This window comes from Pteropus alecto, unplaced genomic scaffold (assembly GCF_000325575.1).
Source record: "Pteropus alecto unplaced genomic scaffold, ASM32557v1 scaffold251, whole genome shotgun sequence".
In the NCBI taxonomy this organism is placed as follows: domain Eukaryota; kingdom Metazoa; phylum Chordata; class Mammalia; order Chiroptera; family Pteropodidae; genus Pteropus; species Pteropus alecto.
The window spans coordinates 1,522,636-1,546,493 of record NW_006431048.1 but is presented as its reverse complement, the minus strand read 5'-3'; the positions used below and the strand labels follow the sequence as shown (position 1 = coordinate 1,546,493).

At 31.7% G+C, this 23,858-nt stretch overlaps 1 protein-coding gene and 2 pseudogenes across 2 annotated transcripts in view; all 3 read right to left on the bottom strand.

The window, feature by feature from the left end:
* The window catches only part of STXBP5L (syntaxin binding protein 5 like), a 257,780-nt gene that overhangs the window by 42,200 nt on the left and 191,722 nt on the right, over nucleotides 1–23,858 (bottom strand). The gene's annotated exons all lie outside the window — the stretch shown is intronic.
* On the bottom strand, nucleotides 8,020–9,044 carry LOC102892975 (annotated as a pseudogene).
* Nucleotides 21,993–22,111, bottom strand: LOC112486153 (annotated as a pseudogene).

Below are 23,858 nucleotides of genomic sequence, written 5' to 3'. Positions count from 1 at the left end.
CTAATGACCACTGATTTGTTTTCTGTTTCTCGACACTTACTTATTCTAGTTATTTCATATAAATGGAATCATATAATATGTGGTCGTTCATGTCTGGCTTCTTTCACTTCATATAATATTTTTGAGATTCATCCATATTATAGCATGTATCAGTACTTTTAAAAAATGTTTTAAGATTGTAAAATATATGTAACAAAATTTACTATCTTAACCATTTAAATTTTTTTTTTAAATTTTCAATTATAGTTGACATTCAACATTTTATATTAGTTTCAGGTATATAGCACAATGGTTAGACATTTATATAATTTATGAACTCTGTATGGATTTTTCAGTGAAGATCAATTTTCATTCTCTACAAGTCTAGTACCCACTTGGCACTATACATAGTTATAATATTATTGACTATATTCTCTATGCTTTACTTTACATCTGATGACTTTTAACTACCAATTAGCACTTCTTTATCCCTTTAACTTTTTCATCTAGCACCTCAAACTCCCTCCCATCTGATAACCATCAGTTTATTCTCTGTATCTATGAGTCTTTTTCTGTTTTTCCATTGTTTATTTTGTTCTTTAGATTGCACATATAATTAAGATCACATAGTATTTGTCTCTGTCTGACTTATTTCACTTAGCATAATACCCTCTAGGTCAATCTATGTTGTCGCAAATGGTAAGATTTCATTTTTTTTAATGGCTGAGTAATATTCCACATCTTCTTTATTCAATTGTCCACTGGTAGGCACTTAGGTTGCTTACATATATCTTGGCTATTATAAATAGTGCTGCAGTGAACATAGGGGTACATATCCATCTTAACTATTTTTAAGTATACAGTTCATTGGCATTAAGTACATTCATATTGTTGTGCCACCATCGACACCAGTCATCTCCAGAACTCTTTTCATATTGTAAAAATAAAACTCATTTCCTATTAAACAATAACTCCCCATTTTCCCCTTGCCCAAACCCTGGCAACCACCATTCTACTTTTCTCTATAAATTTGACTACTCTGGTACCTTATATAATTGAAATCATACAATTTTTATCCTTTTGTAACTTGCTTATTTCCCTTAGCATATGTCCTCAAGGTTCATCCATGTTGTTGCATATGTCAGAATTTAAGGCTGAACATATCCCATTGTATGTCTACACCACATTTTGCTTACCCATTCATCCACTGATGGATACCTGGTTTGCTTCTACACTTTAGCTATTGTTGACTATGCTGCTATAAACATATTTGCATAATATCTCTTCAAAACTCTGCTTTGTTTTGGGTAGGTACTCATAAGTGAAATTGCTGGATCATATAATAATTCTATTTTTAATTTTTTTAGAAATTGCCAGACTGTTTTCTATGGCATTTTACATTCCCACCAATAATGCACATTCGTTCCCATTTCTCCACATCCTAATCAACACTTGTTATTTTCCATTTTTTGTTTTGTTTTGTTTTGTTTTTGATGGTAGCTATCACCTATTGGGTGTGAAGTGGTACCTCATGGTGGTTTTGATTTGCATTTCTGTAAGGATTAGTGATATTGAACATCTTTTCATGTGCTTATTGGTCATTTGTATATGGTCATGCATTGCTTAAGAATGAGGATATGTTCTGAGAAATGCTTTGTTAGATGATTTCATCACTATGCAAACATCATAGATTGCACGTACACAAACATAGATGGTGTAGCCTACTACGCATGTAGGGTATATGGTATAGCCTATTGCCCCTAGGCTACAAACCTGTACAGTGTGTTACTGTACTGAATACTGTAGGCAATTGTAACAATGATTTTTATTTAAACATAGAAAAGGTATACTAAAAATATGATATAAAAAATAATGTTTGTGCATACAAATTAGAGAATAAACAGGAGGGCTGTGGAGCAAGGTGCCCATTGAGGGAAAGTACACACCAGGAAGAAGGAGTGAGGGAAGGAAGAGAAGGGAAGAGAAAGCGAGAACAGAGATTGAAAAAGACGCAGAGAGATAAAGCTCGAGATGAAAAATAAAAGGGGAGGGAGAGGAAGGAGAGAAATAAAGAAGAAGTAGGGGAATGGGAGTGGAATGAAAGATAAAGAGAAATAGAGAGAAGAGAAGTGAATTTGTGTGTAAGAGTGTGTGCGCATGTGTGTGTAGGGGTGGGTGGGGGGCGGCTCTGCAGCTCCCCTCCTCCTCAGCCCACTCCAGTTGCTCCCTTGCTAACCCTGGGTCCCAGCCGTGGGCAGGGCTGGAGCAGGTGGACTGTATGCTGAGCTTCCTCATCTATTTAAAGCACCAAGAGCTCACAGTAAATTCAGCATTGTAGTTGGGTCTAGTCTTTCAACATCGCAAACAAACTTTTGCTGATAATCCATTATAATCTTATGAGACCACTATTGTATATAAGCCTTTGACCATTTGTAAATTGAGTTGTTTGTTGTGGCTCTTTAGGAGTTTTTTTTTTTAATATATATATATTCTTGCTAGTAGACCCTTATCAGAAATGATTTACAAATATTATCTCTGTAGCTTGTCATTTCACTTTCTAAACAATGTCCATTGATGTACAAAAGTTTTAAATTTTGATGTCTAATTTACCAATTTTTTTTTGTTGTTGCTTGTGTTTGTGGTTTCATATCTAAGAATCCATTGCCAAATTCAAGGTCATGAAGAGTTTCCCCTATGTTTTCTTCTAAGAGTTTTAGTTCTTAAAGTTGTCATTGATCCACTTTTTTATATGTGGTATTAGGTAACGATCCATCTTCATTCATTACACATGGATTTCCAATTGTCTCAGTACCATTTGTTGAAGAAAGCATTTTATTCCTCTGTTGAATTGTCCTGGAAATTTGTTGTAAATCAATTGGTCATAGATGTATGGTTCTGTTTCTGGACTCTCCACTCTATTAATTGGCCTGTATGTTTATCTTAATGTTAGTACCACACTGTTTTGATTACTGTAGCTATATAGGAAGTTTTAAAATTGGTAAGGGTAAGTCTTCCAACTTTCTCTTTTATTTTTCTTCTTTCTCAATATTGTTTTTGCTATTGTTGCTTTGGCATTTCTACATGAATATTAAGATAAGCATTTTCATTCTGCAACAAGGCTATTGGTATTTTCATAGAAACTGTACTGAATCCGTTAGATTGTTTTGGGTGCTATTGATATTTAATAGCACCTTCTAATCAATGTACAAATGATGTTTTTGCATTTATTTAGGTCTTTAATTTCTTTTAGCAATCTGTAATTTTCAGTGTACAAGTATTACACCTCCTTGGTTAAATTTATTTCTAGGTATTTTAGTCTTTTGGAGACTTGAAATTTTTTAAAAATTTCTTTTTCAAAACTTTCATCATTGATATATAGAAACACAACAGATTTTTGTATGTATCTTTTACCCTGCAACTTTGCTGAATTCATTCATTAGTTCTAGTTGTTCTTTTATGGATTCTCTCTCTCTCTCTCTCTCTCTCTCTCTCGGCCTAATTTCTCTGGCTAGAACTTCCATTACAATATAGAAGTGGTGAAAATGGGTATCCTTGTCTTATTCTCGATCTTAAGGAGAAAAGATTTTAGTCTTCTATCATTGTCTGTGGGTTTTCATGAATGCCCTTTATCTGTTTGAAGAAGTTCCCTCCTAGTCCTTGTTTTCTGAGTGCATTTATCATGAAAGGGTGTTAATTTTGTCAAATGCTTTTGTTGCATCAGTTGAGATAATCATGTTCCCCCTCCCCCCCCACTTCATTCTATTAGAATGGTTTGTTTTCTTTTGTTGAACCACCCTTGCATTTCTAGGATAAATCCCATTTGGTTATGGTATATAGTCCTTTTAATATGCTGTTGGCTTCTGTTTGCTAGTATTTTGTTGAAGATTTTTGCATTTATATTTATGAGATTTGGTCTCTAATTTTCTGTGGTGGTCTTTGTCTAGCTTTAAAATCAGGATAATGCTGGTGTCATAGAATGAGTTAGGAAGTATTCCCTCCTCTTCTATTTCTTGAAAGAGTTAGAAAAGGATTGATGTTAATTATTTAAATATTTGGTAGAATTCACCAGTGAAGCCATGTCTTCCTGGACTTTTCATTGTCAAGAGGTTTTTCCATACCAATTCAATGTCTTGTTATAGCTACATTCAGATTTTCTTCTTGAACCAGTTTTGGTAATTCATGTGTTTCTAAGAATTTGCCTGTTATCATCTATGCTATCTAATTGGGCACACAATTGTTTATAGTATTCTCTTATAATTCTCATTTCTGTAAGGTTGATTGTAATGTCTCCACTTTCATTTCTAATATTTTGGATCTTCTCTCCTTTTAGTCTAGATAAAGCTTTGTCAGTTTGCTAATCTTTTCAAAGAACCAATTTTTGGTTTTGTTTGTTTTTCTATTCTCTATTTTCTGTTCTCGCCAATCTTATTACCTTCTGTTAGGCTTTGGGTTTAATTTGCTCTTCTAGTTTGTCAAAGTGTAGAGTTAGGTTATTGATTCGAGATTTTCTTTTTAATGTAGGCATTTATAGCTATAAATTTTCCTCTGAGCTGTGTCTTTGGTGTAACCTATAAATTTTTTTTTTATTCATTTCAAAGCATCTTGAATTTCCCTGTGGTTTCCTCTTTGACCCTTCGATTGTTTAAAAGTGAGCAGTTTAATTTTTAAGTTTTGTGAATTTTCCAGTTTTACTTCTGATTTCTAGTTTCATTCCATTGTGATTAGAGAGAAAACTTTGTGTGATTTTAATCTTTTAAAATGTATTGAAATTTGTTTTATGTCCTAAAATATTTTCTATCCTGGAGGATGTTTCATGTGCTCTTGGGAAGAATGTGCGTTCTACTGTTGTGTGGAGTGCTCTATATACATCTGTTAAAGATAGTTGGTTTATAGTGTTATTAAAGTCCTCTATTTCTTTTTTGATCTCCCATCTAGATTTTCTACCTATAATTAAAACAGGCTATTGATATATACATTGTTGTAGATATCAATAGTCTCCAACTATTATTGTAGATATGTCTAATATTCCCTTCAATTCTGTCAATGTCTCCTTTGTATAATTTGGATTCTACTGGTTAGTGCATATTTGTTTATAGTTGTTGTATCTTCTCACCAAATTGACTTTTATCAATATATAACAGGTTTTTTTTTACTTAAAGTCTACTTTGATATTAATATTGCCTACCATGCTCTTCTGATTACTATTTTCATGGACTATATTTTTTTATTCTTAATTTCAATCTATTTGTGTATTTTGATCTAAAATGAGTCTCTTGTATGTGAATCATATATAGTTTTACTTTATTCTTCCAATCTGTTTTTTAATTAGTGAATTTAATTGATTTATATTTAAAGTGATTACTAATAAGAAAGCACTTCTACCATTTTCTATTTGTTTTCTAGAAGTATATCTTTTGTTCCTGAATTGCTCCAATTCTGCCTTCTTTTTTTGACTTTTTCCTAGTATACCTTCATTCCCTTCATATTTCCTTTTCTTTATAGTTTTTAGTTTTTTTCTTAAAGGTTACCCTGGTGATTACAATTTACATCCTAAATTAATAATAATTTATTTTGAATTGATACCAACTTACCTTCAATAGCATACAAAACTTTCCTCCTAACAGTTCCACCACCTCTTATACGCTTATTGTCTTAATATTATACATTACATGCCCATTAAGAAGGATTTATGATTATTAACATATTGCATATCCATTGATAAAGATTTATAATTATTTTGTCTCTTAAGTCATGTAGGAAACAAAAAAGAGGAGTAAGAACAAAAATATAATAGTACTGGTTTTTATATTTACCTAGTAGTCATCTTTACCAGTGTTCTTTATTTCTTTATATGATTTCAGGTTACTGTCTAGAGTCCTTTCATTTCAGCCTGCAGAACTCTCTTAAGTATTTCATGTAGGGAGGGTCTATTAGTGATCAACTAACTCTCTTTGCTTTTGTTTATCTGGAAATGTCTTAATTTCTTTCATTTTTTAAGGAACATTTTGTCCGATACAAAATTTTGTCAACAGTTTTATTTTCTTTTAGTGCTTTAAATATGTTATCTCACTGCCTTATGGCCTATGTATGGTTTCTGATGTAGAATTGGCTATAAATATTATTGAGTCTCCATTACACACAATGAGTCACTTCTTTCTTGCTGCTTTTAAGATCTTCTCTTTGTAGAGTTTAATTGTAATGTGTCCCAGTGTTGATCTCTATGTGTTTTTCGTATTTGGAGTTTACCGAATTTCTTGAATGTGTAGACTCACATTTTACCTCAAGTTTGGGAAGTTTTCAGCCATTATTTCTTCAAATATTCATTCTTCCTTTTTTTCTTTTCTCCTTCTGGTTCTCCCATAATATGTTGGTACACTTGATGATGTCTCACAAGTCTCTTAGTTTCTTTTATTTATTTTCATTTTCTTTTTGGTCTTCTGAGTCAATAATTTTAATTATTACTGTTTTTAAGTTGGCCAATTTCTTCTACTTGCTCAAAGCTGCTGTCAAACCTCTCTAGTGAATTTTTCATTTTAGCTACCATAATTTTTAGCTCCAGATTTTCTACTTGATTACTTTTTATAATTTCTATATCTTTGCTAATAGTCTCTATTTGCTTATTCATTGTTATCCAAGATTCTTCATTGGTTTTTTCATTTGTGCTTGTTTTAGCTTCATAATTTCTTGATCTTTTTAAAAATTAAAGTTATTTTTTTCATCACTCTGAGTATCCTAAAAAGTCTTATTTTTAAAGTCTTTGTTATTCTTTTAATAAAATTAATTTCATTTGGAATAAATTGTAGTAGTTAATATTTTGCTGTCTTTCTTAGCATTAGATTTCTTTATGCAGTCTAGAATTTTTTTCTCTAACTCCTCTTTTTTGTTCTCTACTCTTGAGTATATAGTTTTGTAGTTGCTAACTATTTTCTAGATTCCTAGTCTACAATTTTCAGAGTTCTTGATTAATGATATTACTGGAGATATAAAAGAAATCTAGCTACTGATATAGTAAGTCATAAACCAGACCCAAAAGTTGTTTGAGGGTTTGAAACCTACCAAATGATAGGGGTTGTTGTTTTTTATTTTTTTATTTCTTATGTCAGTTTATAATTAAAGAATGTGGTTTGTAATATTCTACTTTTAAGTATTGAGATTTCCTTCGTGGCTTTAATATAAGTTTAAATTTTGTAAATTTTTCTATGAGCACTTGAAAATAATGTATTTTCAAGATACAAAGTCAAGATATATTAAATAAATCTTCATGTAAATTGTTTCTTTGTTCCTCTGGTGTTTCTTTTATGTCTTCTTGAGTTGTCATTAAGTATGTTAAAATCTCTCACTATTATTGTATTTCTGTTAATTTATTCTTTTATCTATAGTTTTGACATATAATTTATTCCTACATTATTTGGTTTATTAAAATCTGTAAAAGTGTCATTGTGGATAGTACATTTAATCACTATAAATATAAGCACTTTTCTAATTTAATGTACTTTTCCTTGAACTCAACTTTGATATTAACAGCATAATTCCTGTTTTAGTTTTTATAGTACTTGCCTAATATTTCCTACTACTAAGCTTTGAATCACTGCTTTAGATGTTTCTGTTATTGGATTTTGTCTGTGATACTTGCTGAAAGCCTTTTTCTTATCAAAAGTGAATTACTTAATCTTTTGACATGAGAGATATTTCATCTTAATTCTGTCATTTAAAAAATCACATTTAGTATTTTTACTTAATTTCTTGGGAGACTATTTACATACCATTCCCCATCTCCCTAAATTAATGTGACAATTTTCCATAATAAACTGTTTAAAGAGAATCTTTGTTCAAGAATGGAATTAAACAGCAAAACAAACAATTTTAAAAGACTGCTGCTTTAAAAATTCAACATTTTCACCATTATATTCAAACAAAACACAGAAATGATATTTGCATGTGTGTTTTCAGTGTTTCCTTGTGGTTGGCTTTCCTTGTGATCATACAAATGACAGACAGAGCTGTAGTTTGTCATGCTATATCGCAGAGGTTCACTCAGCTTCATATTATTTGAAGGCCCTGGTCAGAAGACTCTAAGGTCTTGAAATCCCAAATTATTGCTCCATCAATTCCTATAGGGCAAAATTTCCAATAATTTTCATTGTCCGCCTCATAAATAGGTACTTGAGTGATGCTATTCTGGTGCAGCATCTTCAAGACTTACTGTGGTCCTCAGTTGTGACTCTCTTGTCCATGTTGTGGTAATGTTCCATGACTAAGATATTGGGCTAGATGCTATATTTTGAAATGTCTGGTTTGGAGACTAAGGTCAAGTAGCCATAATCATCTTAGTTAAAGAGTCCTGGATAGCAGTCATGACCAGCAGTTAAAATAACACTGTTCTCTGAGACAATAAGATACCTAAGAGTGGCAGGAACTCTGTTTTCAAACTGAAACCTGAACACTGAGGCATCAACAATGGACATGGTGCTCTCATGGCTCCCCCAGGCCAGAGAGGTCCCACTGGCAGAGAAATTAAACTTGGGATATACAGCCTCCAGTGCCACCAAACTCTAACATGAGCTAACCAAACTGCATCTTGCTGCCCCATGTCATACTCGTTGGCTTTTCATCCACTTCTTTAATGTACAGAAACACTCTTTATTGAAGTCACATGATCCTGTTGCCAGCAAAAAATTGTTGAAAACAACTGAAAACCTTTGAATGAATCTGCTTTATAATGTACCTGCTTACCCACTTGTCATTTTCATACTCAGGAAACAAACAGAAATAAATTGGGCTTCACAATCCACAGCAAATTTATTTTCTAGAGGGGACCACTTCCTAAAAGTGGCTGCATGATTAATTATCAACATCACCAGGGTTAGATTCCAGACACCACCATTCTGATGCATTCTGCAAAGGATCATGTGATTATGCTTGAGTCTAGTCAATACCTGTGATGTGTCCATTCTGCTCTTGGAGTTCATGAGATTTCACCTATTGGCTCCCATTCTTTTTATAGACGTGAACTTCGCGGTTATTGTGGCTAAGGGCAATCTGAGTATGATGCCTCTTCCAGACATGACAAGTGACTGGCTCTAGTAAAACTTGCTGCAGGGCTAATATTCTTGGTGTTTCCAAAAGGTAGAAAGCTGGGGTCAGGGCAGCCTTGACAGGCTCAGAGTAGACAATTTGAAGACTCTGGTCAGTTAACATGAACAGGATCTGTTCCGTTCTGCCACTTTTATAGTAGATCATTTCTTCTTTTTTATGCTTTCTGTAGCCACTTTCACTATGCAATCTGTATTTTCTTATTTTCTTTTTTGTATGTATTCTCCTTTGCCTAATTTTTGAAGTTTTAAGGTATTTTAATTTTTTTCCTATTACTTACCTTGAAGATATATTCTTAATTCTTCTTGAATTATTATCTGTGCATAATATCAATTGCTTTCACCTTATGAAAGGTAAAATTAGTATAATTCTCCTTCCTCTACTTGTCTTTGCTCTTAATTCATCACTGGTTAACCACAAAATTTAGTTACAGAATCATAAATTTTTGTTGGCAACTTTGACCTCCTTTCAATTTTCTATCTCTTAATTTTAAAATTACACTATTATATCTATATTGTTATGGATTTTAAGTTGACATTCTATTTTATAATTATATTTGTCACTGTTTAACTTTAGTTCTATAATTAATTAAATAGTCACTACTCGTCCTTTGACCATGGCCTCTCCTTTTCGTTGGTTGGATAACAGCCTGTAGTAGATTTTTGTTTTTAAGGGCTCATGGGGGCCTATGTTTCATTTATCATCTTCTATGATGGATATATAACAATATATTCATAAAGTTATGTGCCAGCAAGGGTTGAATTTTATATAAATTTATTTTTAGGTTTTTAATTGAAAAATCTAGTTTATTAGGAAAGAGAAATATATATATTTTTGTTAAAAATGAAAAGAATCTGGCAATTCATAAAAGGCTAATACTTAAGAGTTCTAACTTCTAAAAGTCCAATGTATGAGGTTTTCACTGTTATTACTATTATTTTACTATTACTGTTATACAACTCTAGTTAAGGATTGTTGTACTAAGAAGTTACATTAGTATCCAGTGCTCTCCAACATAATGTCATTTTTCCTTCGTCTTTAGTGAACAGCTCATATACACACTCACTTTATATAGATAAATACCTTTATATAGATAAATGTTATCTATTACTTTGGGCTTAAGATCCTGCCTATACTCCAGCCATACATTTCTAATTGCTCACTGAATGCTTAGCATGGATGTCCCTGTAGCTGATGTAACTGAAACTCATTTTCTTTTTTCTCTCAAACCAGGTATTCTCAATGAGAGCTAGTCTCAATACTCTGTAGTTATACCGACTCCCCTATTTCATATGCCTTATCAACCCTCTTCCCTGACTGTTCTCAATCCCATCAATTGTAAAGTCTCCCATGGTAATTCCTTCTCTCCTCTTGTTCATTTTTATTGTTGTTATCCTACTTCGGGCCCTTATTTGACCTTCTGCAACGGCTTCTTAAATATCTTCCTCCTTCACTAATAGATTATACACTACTGGAAAATATTTTTTTTAAACATGTTACAGGCAACCCAGAGTATAATTTAAACCAATGTTTTATATTGGAAGAATTTATATACATATAGACATTATTCTCTTTCAGAAGCTTTATGCTTTTTTTCCTGGAAAGATGTTCTAAAAATGAAATTATATTAATTACATATTTAGAAATGCAGACTTAATAAAATGTTATTGTGAATCTTTTTAGGCATAAAAAATTCTTTAATAAAATAACAAGCACTTGATTATCTTATCTTTTCCATATATCTGAGTTTTCATAATTCGTCTTTGCTTAAAGTATGCATGAAAAACAAAGCCATTAGGAGGGAGATAATTGGAGATTTTGACAGACATTTGTAGAAATTGTTTATTAATATATTTATTAGTAACAATTGTGGCTGACACCCAGATTAGAATTATAACTGATTTCTTTGCTACTTCTAATAAATATATAAGTGGGCTAGAAATCTTCTTTCTCTTTTATTTTTATTTTTCAACATTCTAGGAAAAATTTTATGATTGTGGAAATTACATGAATAAATATCAGAATGCATATTTTTCTAGAAAAAGGTGTTATTTAAATAGTCTTCCTTTGACATTTGTCACAGTATGTGCTATACAAAATGATAGGTGGTTATACGGCTATAAGCTTTGCAATGATATATCCTTGATTTAAATTCAGTTTTGCTACTAGTTGTGTGACTTTAGGCAAATTCAATTTTTTCATAGCCTTAATTTATCTGTGAAGTGGGAACAATGTCTACCTACCTTATCTTAGATAACTTGTACAAATTATATAGCATAGTGTCTGACACATAGTAGAAGGTCAATAAATGGAACTATAATGTTGAGCTTTCCTTTGACATCAGTTACACTAATAAAATTCTGATTAACTTCATAATTTCTTTATTGAACTAATGATAATATTGAACTAATGATAATTTACTATGTCAGTGCTTTGTATTTAAAAAAATACTATAGGTAGATGGGGTAAAGGGGGTTAAATATGTGATAACAGAAAGAAATCTAACTATGGAAGTTGAACACACAGTGTAAATATATATATGCCTTACTGTAAAAAAAAGTAAAAAATAAAAATTAAAAAATACTATATTATCTATTTATCAAATTCATATAAGATTATATGTAATTAGATTTTAAATGTAATATTTAAGTTATTTAGATACAATGAGAAGAGGTATGTTAATATTCTCCATAAATTTTAGGTATTATGTTCTGTGATCTAGGTTCAAATCTTAAATTTACCATTTATTAATGACACACGTGAAACAGTTTTGTAAACTCTAAAGAATAATGCAAAGATTAATTATTTTTGTTATTTCAACCATGACAGTAGCAGGATTTATGGTATGGCTTCTTTAAGTCAGAATAAAGGTAATTTGACTAAATTTCAAAAAAGAAACCATGCTGGAACAAGCAGATAAAAATTCTGAACCAAAAATTATGAAGTCCTATTTAATGAAGCCAAAGCTCCATTCTTTTACATATCAAATTTTTTTTTAAATTAAATAGCATTAACTCTAAATGATACTAATATAAAATAGGGAAAATAACTCCAGAAAAAATGATGCTCATTTACATGATAACAGTCAAAAGGGCCCATATGAGTGACTATTTAATGTTTAAAAACATTTTCATGATAAAAAGAAAACAAACATTATATACCTTGGTATATAATGATTTATAAAACATAATTTTGTAAAATGATTGTTAACAAACAAAATGTCGAATGCTGCCAACAGAACTGTATGATGATTTTAGAACGCCTTTTTGGAAAGACATCAAGCATTGCCATCTGAGAAACTTGTGTTATTCATGGACTGGTTGGTAAAAATGTTCAGCCAAATGAATATAAGACAACTTAAAATTGTTGGCTTTTGCCTACCGTACCAAGATCAGTCTTAAGATCTGTTGGCAGACTTAACTTTCTTGATCCTTTAACTGAAACAACAGAAAAAGGAAAAAGGTAGCTGTTAATTATATAAAATTAAAGAAAAGTGTGGGGGAACAGTATGTCTTACAGTATAATTATTAAAATCCTGATGAACATTACATTTAGTGAGCATGTATGGAAGCAGAAATATTGTTCAATGTTAGTTCATTGCCATTCAGTAGTAAATATTTAATATGCAAACAGAAACATGAGAAAAGTAATTGTTCTTACAGTAAATATTTAAGTGTATCTTTGTATAGTTTTTTTCACATGTAGTATAAGAAGTGATTTCATATTTAATTTGGAAAGAACGAAAAATTTTAGATAAATCTAATAAGTAAAGAAGTATTGCAATAAATATATTAGGTCATATCATAAATAACAATGATAAGGGTAAAAACATGAACTTTGTCAACAGCTTTTTGAAATAGAAAAAAAAATTCTAGTGTATGTATATGATGTAGTCAAAGAAATGTTACCATGCCTGTGGCAGGTGAAATGATTTCATTATTGAACACTACAATGATAAATTCAGTAGATAAGAAAATCTTGGAAATACAAAATATTTGAAAATGAATTTAATTATATTATTATAAACCAAGCTATCAGAAAATGTTCGAATAAACCAAGAAAACTCCTGCAATTTATGGAAAAGCATTCATTATTTATCTGTTAATAAAAGTTTTACATTGGATATCTCCAAATATTTAACTAGAATGTACGTTATCGTAGAAATGCATTAGGGGAAATTATGTGAGAAATCATTATCAATTACTACCTTAAGACTCTAATGGATAATACCAATTAATTTATACTTTCTGGGTGATAATTTTTCCAACTAGGAAAGTTATTTTAAAATAAAGATGCTGGATGATATGGTAGAAAGAATACTCAATTTAAAATCAGAAAATGTGGCTCACAAATTTATGAATTGTTACCACCTATATGTTTAGCTTTGAAAAAAATCATTTCATCAATTTGCATTTTAGTTTTCTTATCTGTTAACATTCTTGATTCTATCTGTTTCATTTGGAATATGATTGGAATACATTTTATAATAGGTTTTATAGAATCTAAATATAATATAAACGTAAATGTATTTTTTTGTGTTGATAAAATATTATTTGTATTTTGATTTTTTTACCTTAAAAATTAAGTGTTTCATTCTTAATTCACAAGTCAGATCAAAATAGGTGGCAAACTGGATTTTAACCTGTGGGCTGCAGTTTGCTAACTACAATATGCCATGCTAAACTACTTATAAAAATAAACTAAGTATTATTATTCTAATAAAAATAATAGCAGGTGGTTATCATTTTGAAAAGACATTAAGAAATAATGCCATTAAGATTAGGGAAGATCAATAAATTAAATTTTAGTAATTTGGGTTTAGAATTAGCACAAACAAAAAGATGTTATTTATATCAAAATATGGCAAACTATAGAAATATATGTAATATTTATGCTTTATAACAGGTTGCAAATAAAGTATATATCTATATCTATATTTTAAATTTTAATGAGTTTATTTGAGCCAAACTGATGATATATGCCAGGGAGCAAGATTTCAAATGTTTCTGCAAATAAAGTATATTTTAAAATATACTTTATTTTATATTTTATATTGATTCATAGTTTAGATGGATTGAGAAAGCAGGATATTTTCTATTTAATCTTTCATTTAATTTTTTAAATAGGAACTAATTATAATGTAAAGATTTGTTTTATGATTTATCTTAATTTTCCTATTTTGTTTTTAAATAAGGTACTTCAACATACCTATATAATATTTCAAAAATGGATTTCAAAGAGTTTTTAATAAGAGAGCAACAGTCTCTGCCTATTGATCAAAAGGCAGATGCATACAACAGGACAATGACTACAAAGTCAGATGCCTTTCTTGCCCCACTATTTTAATGGAGAATTCATCTCTTATAGTTTAGTATCTAACTTATTCTGGTTCTCAAAACTGCTCCACTTTGGAGAATCCCCACCCCCTCTACTTTACCACCTACCTTTTTGGCTTCCTGTACATGACTTCCTATCTAAAAACTGAGGCCCCTTCACAAATGTCATCTTAAATTATGTAACTGGGGGAGGGAAAGGGAATGGAATGATTAGTTAATGGAACTAATGAGGGATCTTCTTTAATAAGAATGTTAATAACAGTCCTCTGTTATTTATGCCCAGAATGATCCTCCTCATCCCTCGTCCAACTAATAAACTCCTACTCTTCAGAACAGCTTAAAAATCGCCTACTTATTGAAGGCAGCTTTAAACTTAAGGCTTCATCTGGTGCTATTATCTTAACATAGCACTTTGTGCACATCTCCTTGATAATACTGAACCCGTTTTATTATACTCGATTCTTTTTGGTCTGCGTACTACTCACTAACATCTTGAAACTTGAGTTCTCCAAAGATAGGAACTGTATTCCCAATACCTAATGAAGTATTGGCATAGAGTAGATGTACACTAAGTGATTCCCTAATGAATGTTGAAAAATAACAGCAAAGTCAGAAGGTAGGGGGGAGAGTTTACTCTGAAGAGGGCTATGCAAATTGAGAAAGTATGTGTAAGTGTTAGAGGAGTATGTTATACGTTAAAATTTGAGAAATTTGGGTTGGAAGATGTATAGGGTAAGAGGAAGCAAGAGAAGTCTTTGAAATACATAAAATGAAAACAGTACATATTACACACATTAACCTTTGCAGTGTGCCTCTGGGAATGCAGCTTTCTGAATTTCTTAATTTTTACCATTATCTAAGCTAAACCATATGCACCATTATTATTTGATGTTGGTCAAAGGGGAGAAAATGGGAAACAAACTTCTTACTACACACTGGCTTGGCATGCTGCACAGAGAAGAGAGATGGAGAGTCCTGGCTCACAGGAATTTTAGAGGTCATCTAGTCAAATACCCTCTCAATGCAAGTATTTCTCCTACGACATTCTTGACATCTTTGAATAGTTCCATGACAGAAATCTTCAAAGGTATTTTTAAAAAATCCAATTTGGGGTTTGCTATATTGCTACAGAATTTCCTTCTTTTGAGCTCAAACTTTCCTTTATCATTTACTAATTTGCTCCAGTTCTAACCTCTGGAGCAATAAGGAGTAACTGATTCATGTTCTCACATGCCAGATCATAAAGTAACTGAAGAGACTTAGGGGCCATCTCCAGATATTCTCAGTAGAGCAGCAGAAATGTGTATTTTAAAAAGTGTTGCAGGTGATACTGATGCCAAGAGGTTGGGAGATCACATTTTGAGAAATAATGTTTTATGATTTTATAACCATTAACCAACCTATGGGACTTTAACTTAGGACCCTTCCACAAAAAAATACTTTCTGAGATGCATCTTAGATTTTCCATACAAGAGATGCCATATTGTCCTTAGTTGTTAAATTAGATACCAATATACAGATATAGATAACACTTTGCTGAGCTTCTTAAGGTATTATGATTAGTTATATATATTCTTTAACAGGTACTTTTCTATTAACAATTTTATATCATATCTATCTTTAATTTTCCATTTTCTGATGAGGAATAGATAGTGGTAGTTATGATAGGAATGTCCCTATTAGAAGATGCTAGATGCCTGTTTCCCCCTCTGTAAAGCACCGCAAAGACTTTTGCTTTTCTCCAAGGCAGGTTTCCATGTATTTGATGAAGTAAAGCCCAATGATCAAGAACACAAGTAAGCTGGAATCAAATTGTGACTCAGCTATTTACCAACTGAGTGTCTCTGGTGTAGTAGTTACTTATTTCAGGAAGACTGTTTTTCTTCCTCTGTAAAATAGAGGATGATAATAACCCTTACTTCATAGGGATCTTGTCAGCATTATTTAAGGGAACATGTGTAAATTACTTAGCGTGGTGTGATATATAAGAACCATTCAATATTAGCTATTATTTTCATTATTGAACTTAGTTGGCAAGAAAAGATCGTCATTCTATGGTATTATATTTCAGGAATGACTTATCTGGGCAACATGTCCTACTTAAAATCTAATGTGTAGAATTAAACACAGCATACTTGATAAGGCCTCTAATTGTACATAGTACTATATACAATTTATTTGCTGTGCACAATAGTACTTCCTAAGTGACCACTCTCTTTTCAAGAATAACATCACACACTTGATTCATAATGGGCTTATTCTCTATGAAAACTTCTAAGTCATGTTGTACATCCTCACATAGAAAAACTACCTGTCTTGGCTAACAGACAGTAACACAGCCAACAGTACTGTAGGTAATCCAGCTGCAGGGCAAGGAATATAGCTGTAGCAAGTGTTTGATTTCTTATGATTCTAATCCTGTTAGATTCTGGGCAAACTGCCAGAAAATTCTTGTTACTTTAACATGTCATGGCATACATTTCTGAAAGAAAAAATAATTCATAACTATACACTAAAAAAGGTGAATTTTATTTTATATAAATATATATCAATAAATTTGAGTTTAAACAAACAAAAAGGTCAAAGGAAAGCATCCCCACAGACAGGGTTAATCACTTACCTAATCACATCTATCACCTTTTGGCTTACCTAGAAATTGTTAGATAGGATGGCATAAGAGACCAAAGATGCTGCAAATAGTGAAAGGATTGGCTGATGGCAAAATACATATTAATATTTACCTATAAATTCAGGCCTAAAAGTCACATGATGGCCAAGCTCTACAACAGCATCAGATTTATAAACCTTCCCAAGCCTATTCTCAACTCCTAGATTTTCCTCCTCCCAAACTCAAGTTCAGTTACAGTAATGAGGCAGGATAGCCTGGTGGCTTACCATAGTTTATGCCAGAATAAGGTCATATGCTCAGCCCTATCTTTGATCTTCAGCCCTAAATATGAAAAAAACTTTAGGCATTAAAACAATGTTTTGCCTAGTGGGCTTCATGTATCTTGTTGGTATCATCTTCAATCAGCTGTACATTCATATGCCCTTTTCCTAACTCCTAATTCAATTCAAAACCAATAGATAGATAGTACAGCCTGGCTCATCAGAGGGATTTTTGTATTGGCTTCAAATAAGTCTCAGTCAGATCCTTGGTTTCACATTTGAATCAGAATTTTAGAAACGGTGAACCCTGAATCAGTCTGAATATGGTTACTGTTTTAATGAGAAATAACATAAAGAGCTAGGGTAGAAGTTACCAATTCAAACTTCTGATTAGTGTTTCTTGATTAGAAACAACTGGATTGACTTTCTGGTTCCCAATGAAGGGTTTCTATTTTATTCTGAATAAGCTATCACTAATATTTAGAAACTTAAAATGATTAAGGAGACCGGGTTCAATCTCTTTAGGCCATGGATGTTCAACACTGCTTTTTATAATGACTATTACTATATATTATTGACTATCTGGACACTAGCACACAGTTAAAGGTAAGAAACTTGGCTAAAGTTATAACGGTAGAAAGTGGCAGAGTAAGGTCAAATATCTGACTCCAAAGCTATGCCCTTTCCATTAAGCAATATAGAAGATGCCATCTGCATAGCCTAGATATCTTCTGTAAAATAAATCTAACATTAAATTAAAAAATAAATTTATCTATCTATAGATTAATTAACCGGTCAAAATATAGTAATGAATTTCATTTGCCTCTATCTTCCCCAAGCCAGAAACTAAGATAGGACAGAAACATCTGGTATGTATATAGGCAAAGTTACACACACACACACACACACACAATTTTGGGGTCACCATGACAGGTGGAACCCTGAAAAGGCTATATGACTCTAATTATGTTGTTATATTCCCTTTTATGTTCTTCAGAAGTGGCTAAGATATAATCAGGCAAAGAGCTATCTTTATCAGAATTTTCCCCAACATAAAAATGTTTATTATGACTCTATTATTCTTGCTACCACAAAATATGTATTATATTTCTATCTAGATGTTAATGAATCAGTGAGTTTTTCTTAGTGTCATATGAACAAGTGTTAAATAATTGTGAATCTTTACTTCTGTTCTTGTGTATCTTGAATTATAAACTCCCAGAGAGAAGTAGGCTCTTCCACAGACTTTTTAAAAAGTGAAAACAGGTCAAATAATTTAGGGTCAGAGGACCTTAAAGTCTGAAGAACTGAGTTGATTCAGACTAAGCCATTTTACTAGTAGGGGTAACCTTGGATGTTATAGAATTTTTTTCTTAGCCATAATTTCTCCATCCATATAAAATGAGAACAATACCAATTTTACAGTTTGCTCTAGATCAAATAATACAAATGAAAAAATAGCTTGTTTGCTTTAAAGTACTATACCAACGTTGATTACAATTTTTAGCAAACAAGGCCTAATAAATTCAAAATGTGATAATCTGTTGATTTTATGAACTATAAAAACAAAATTATTTTCAAAACCAATTTTTCATGGAATTTAAATGGTAAACTGTGTTTCCGGTATTTTATGCAAAGTATATCTATTTTGAATTTCTTTGTTAAAACATTGTCTCTTCGTGACTCCGCAGCTTCTCACTTTCTCACTGCTTTCAATTGTGATTATTTTTTGTAATTCTCATATTTATTTTTCTCATTTTATTAATGAAAACCAGGAAAAAGCACAGGCTTTACAACCAAATGTAACTAAGTTGGAATTCCAGCTCTACTTACTTAAATACTCTGGGCTTCAGTTTTCTCCTCAGAAAAAGGCATATCATAGGGGTGTTGTATTACATAAGAAAAAAGGAAACTACTGTCTGGAAAATTATTGATCGCAATTATCTTTAGGTTTCTTAGTTACTTTATTTGGGGTATAGAACCTTGGCAATTCAGGTTTCTTAAAGTTGCCGATCTGGTTATAACCATTTTGTAATGGTTTCCTATATTAAAGAAGCTGCATAATCAATGTTGGCTTCTGATTTGGTCCCTATGAGCAGCATCAAATATTCAATGAGTGCATAAAATTTAGATATAGGACCTTCCTTTCTGCACACTATTTTTGAGAGAGAATATTGCCCCTTTGAGGCATTTCTTTGGTGGAGTTTCCATGATCATTATAGTTGTTTCTGATCATAGAAAATATTTAATTGTATTTTGAAGAATTATGGAGAATTTTTACAAAACTACGTTATTTTCTTTTTGGCTCTTAAATTTTCCCTGAATTCTCTGTTGGTCTCTCTAGTTTTTCTTATAGGCCTGATAAAATTATTCAGGTTTAGAGTAGAAAAATAACACTATCAAAATTCTATGGAACATTTCAAAATCTTTCACAAAAGCCTTAGGAATCCCTGCTCTGTATCTCATGAAGTCAGCATCTATGGTTTTAGCCATTGCTTCAGGAAATTTTTATTCATTCACCATGAGGGACCTGTGTTTTCAGCACAACAGATAGGAATAAAGTTTTGAGACAAATTGTGAAGTCTGAAAACTCGTGGAGATATAAATAACTTGTTCATAAAAGAAATTTTCACTTTCACCTGGCAAGTGATGTACTTGATTCCTCTGTCTCACAGCTGGAATTTCATTCCTACAAAAGCCTGGTGTTGCCTCAGGAATTCTGGTAGCAAGTCCTAAAGGAAAGGAATAATAATAAAAAAAAAACTATTGGCATATAATTTCTTAGCCAAATGAACCAGAATTTTTACCTTAGAGGCGAATTTCATGATAACTACTTGGAAAGATCTCTATTCTATGCCTTTATCTGTGTATTTTGGTACTGCCCCAACAGAAGACTGTTTAGAGGGAAGAGGCTTTCTTCTTTGGAGGCTGTAGTAGAGTTCTAGGCACATAGAATCATAAAGAAGGAGCATTCAGACTAGGCTATAAGACCTAGTTGTAATCCAAATTTGAGAACAGAACTGGTTACTTCTTTGTTAGTATTTTGTGACATTCACATCTATATTTTAATAAAGACATCTTTAATAAAGATATCTAAATAAATATATTTTAATAAAAAAATATTTCTATCACCCTAGCCTTCACTTAAACTTAATAGTATAATAAATCTATTGTATATTTTGGAAAGTGAGAATCATGAGGATGGATAGCTGTATAAGTAGCAGCAGTATTAGGATCTAATGCTAGCCTAGTAAAAGATGTTCATTTGAGCAAATGATTTTTAAAGGCATGGCTTAAAGGAGGACAAATTAGAAAAATGCACACCTTGTAGGTAGACATAACCCTACAGCTGAAGGCTTGGTTAGTTTTCAGCTCTTTATCCAAAGAAAAATGTGCAATTTCCTTTAAGGGAATGTATTTCTGTGCCAGAAACTAGTAGAGCTAGGGCTGAATATTAGCTCCTGCTCACCCACTTTGGAGGTATATTTATGTAGTACACAAATTGCATAAACTTACCTGGTAAGCAAAAAAGGGTTACAAAGCTTTAAGAAAAAAACAATTTGTAAAATTATTAATTTAATGTTGGTTTCTGTAGATAGTTCCATTTGGCATGGAGTACATTTATTTTGTTCAGTAGTTTCTCAGTAGATAGCATAATATCTAACTGTAGATACTGAAAATCATTTATTGAATAGTTCGATAAATGAATAAATAACGAAATGATTATATTGTCCTGGAAGCTGAGAAGATCAGCATTCTGGTTGGCTCATTGGGATTCTTTCAGCTCCCCATTCCTACTCTATTCTCTTTCATTATCCTCAAGGAAATATTTAATAGTCCGAAATTTCACTCTATTTTACTTTTAGTCTATTGGGCTAAAAGGGGGTCTGAGATCCATATAGAAAATCAGAGTTATAAAATAATTACTGGTCTCCAGCTTCTGTGATTCCAACCTCTCTTAATCAGAGATATTTGTATCAATGTTTTAATCTATTTTTAGCAGACTTTAAATGGATGAGTGTCTGAGATCCCAAAATAGATACTGAGAGATGAAGTAACTACTGAAAAAATATTTTAAAAAGTTTCACAGAACCACAGTTCTCAAGTGGTCTAGAAACCAGAAGCATTAGCATCTCCCAGGAACTTGCTAGAAAAGCAAAATCTCAGGCCCCACTCTAGACTTCATTAAAATTTTTCTGGCACTCAACAGTCTGTTTTCACAAACTCTTCACATGACTCTGATACAGGCTTAAGTTTGAGAACCACTGCACTAAGAAAAAGAAGGCAAGAATAGTATTGGATCTTAAATACTATATATGCATGAAAAGGGGAGCTACACCCATATACAAACATAACTGCCATTATTAGTCAAACCTAATTAACTGTTTCTGAGTGTTTAAATCAAGGAGACTTGTTAGGAGGCATGGCTGCATTCCTTTTACAGAAGTGAGAATGTATTACAAATATTCTAGTTTTCCTTAATTATGTATATTGATCCTGTCATTCATGAGTTATCTAAATATTTTAATTGTTTATATTTTCATTTTTTTCTACCTCGAGTTAATAAGCTTCATGAGTTTTGTAAACTGCTGTTACAGTCTTTTTTTTTTTTTTTTTAGGTGAGGCAACCCTTGGTTGACCTCACAGATTGCAAAGACCTTGTCAGCTTACAATCCCTTATTTTTTTATATTTTATGCCTACAGCACCTGGTCTTCCTAGGTGGTCTCCCATCCAAGTACTAACCAGGCCTGACCCTGCTTAGGTTCTGAGATCAGACGGGATAGGGCTTGTTCAGGGTCGCATGGCCGTAGACTTGTTATGGTCTTAAACTTGCTTTTTTCATAGTTACATTTCAGTTTTATGAGACTGGGCTAAAAAGTCCGTACTTACCCTAACTATACCATTCCTGATAATCTAGATTGAATACAGCAATTCCTATAACAATAACAAGAGATCGCAGAATGTTGTTCTATAGGTATTTGTGTTGCTATGGTATTCTGGAAATAATATTGGGCACATTCTCCTCTATGGGCTTTAAAAGACCCCTTAACACACAACTATTTTTTTCTTTTTCATAGGAAATGAATGGAATAAGCAAAAACTGATTATTTCCAATATTCTTAAGATAAACTCTGTTGACACTTTCCCCAGAAAAATAAATTTCACATTTTTTAACAAATATAAATATGATTTAAAAAGCTGTTAAAAGAATCTCCCATTCCTCAATTATGATTATTTATAATTTAAAGAGCTAGTAAAGAGCTAGTAAAGACCTACCCAGCAAATCAGTCTCAAGTAAGCCACTGAATTTTATCACAATCATTTCTGTCTCAAGTTACATAATACAAAAATAGTCAAAACCTTCCTTCTTTGAAGCACTGTACTTGATTGTATGCAAAATCCTCTGAGTCTGCTTTGCCAAAAAAAAAAAATCATAGTGTTTCTAGAACTGCTCAACACTAATAAAAAGAAAAATCATAGGCAGAGGACGAAAAGAATGTCTACTAAAAACCAATAGCAATCATCAAAATTATGAAATACTGAAAGACTTATCCTGGAGATTGGGAACAGGGAAAAGATGCCTGCTAATACCATATCTATTCAATATTGTATTAGAGGTCCTAGCTAATTTCTCTTCTAGAAAGAAGAAATGGAACTGTCATTTTTAACAGGGGCCATAATTGGACACATAGATAATCCAAAAGAATTATAAATTATTGGAATTAAATTATCAAGTTTTCTGGATATAAGCTCAATATATTAAAAAATATATATTTTATATTCTAGCCACAAACAATAAGAAAAAGAAATTTAAAATTTCACAATATAAAAAAATTAAATACAAAGAAAAGAAATCTAATGAAAGATGTGCAAGACCTTACAAAGAAAACTAAAAATATTACTGAAAGTAAAGAAGACACAGAAAAAGAGAGATATCAAATGAAAAATTCAATATTGGTGAATATGCTAATTATGCCCAATTGATCTATAGATCCAATGAAATTGCATTCACTATCCAAGCATATTTATTTGTGTGCAAACTGTTAAATTGTTTCTAAAGTTATATGGAAATACAAAAGACCTAGAATAGCTAGGTTTTGAAAAAGAACCACAGAAACAAAATTGGAGAACCTACACTATCAGCCATACTATAAAGTTACTGCAATTAAAACTATGGAAATGGATAAACAATAGATAAACATGCCAAGGAAATAGAACATAAAGTCTAGAAACAAACATACACAGTAAAGTACACTAATTTGTGGCAAAAGTACCAATTATAGTGCAGCGGAGGAAATGATAGTTTTCCCATAAATGGGGTTCATCAACTGGATACCTAAATGGAAGGACACTTGACACCTTCTTCACATTACATATATTCCAAATGGAACTTGAACTTAAACGTAAAAGGTAAAACTATAAGACTTTTAGAAGATAATATAGAAAAATAGCTTCATGATCTTGGAATGGAAAAATATTTTTTTAAAACAAGACAAAAAGCACTAACAAAAGAAAATATTGATATATTAGCGTTAAAAATCTTCTAAAGCACATTTAAA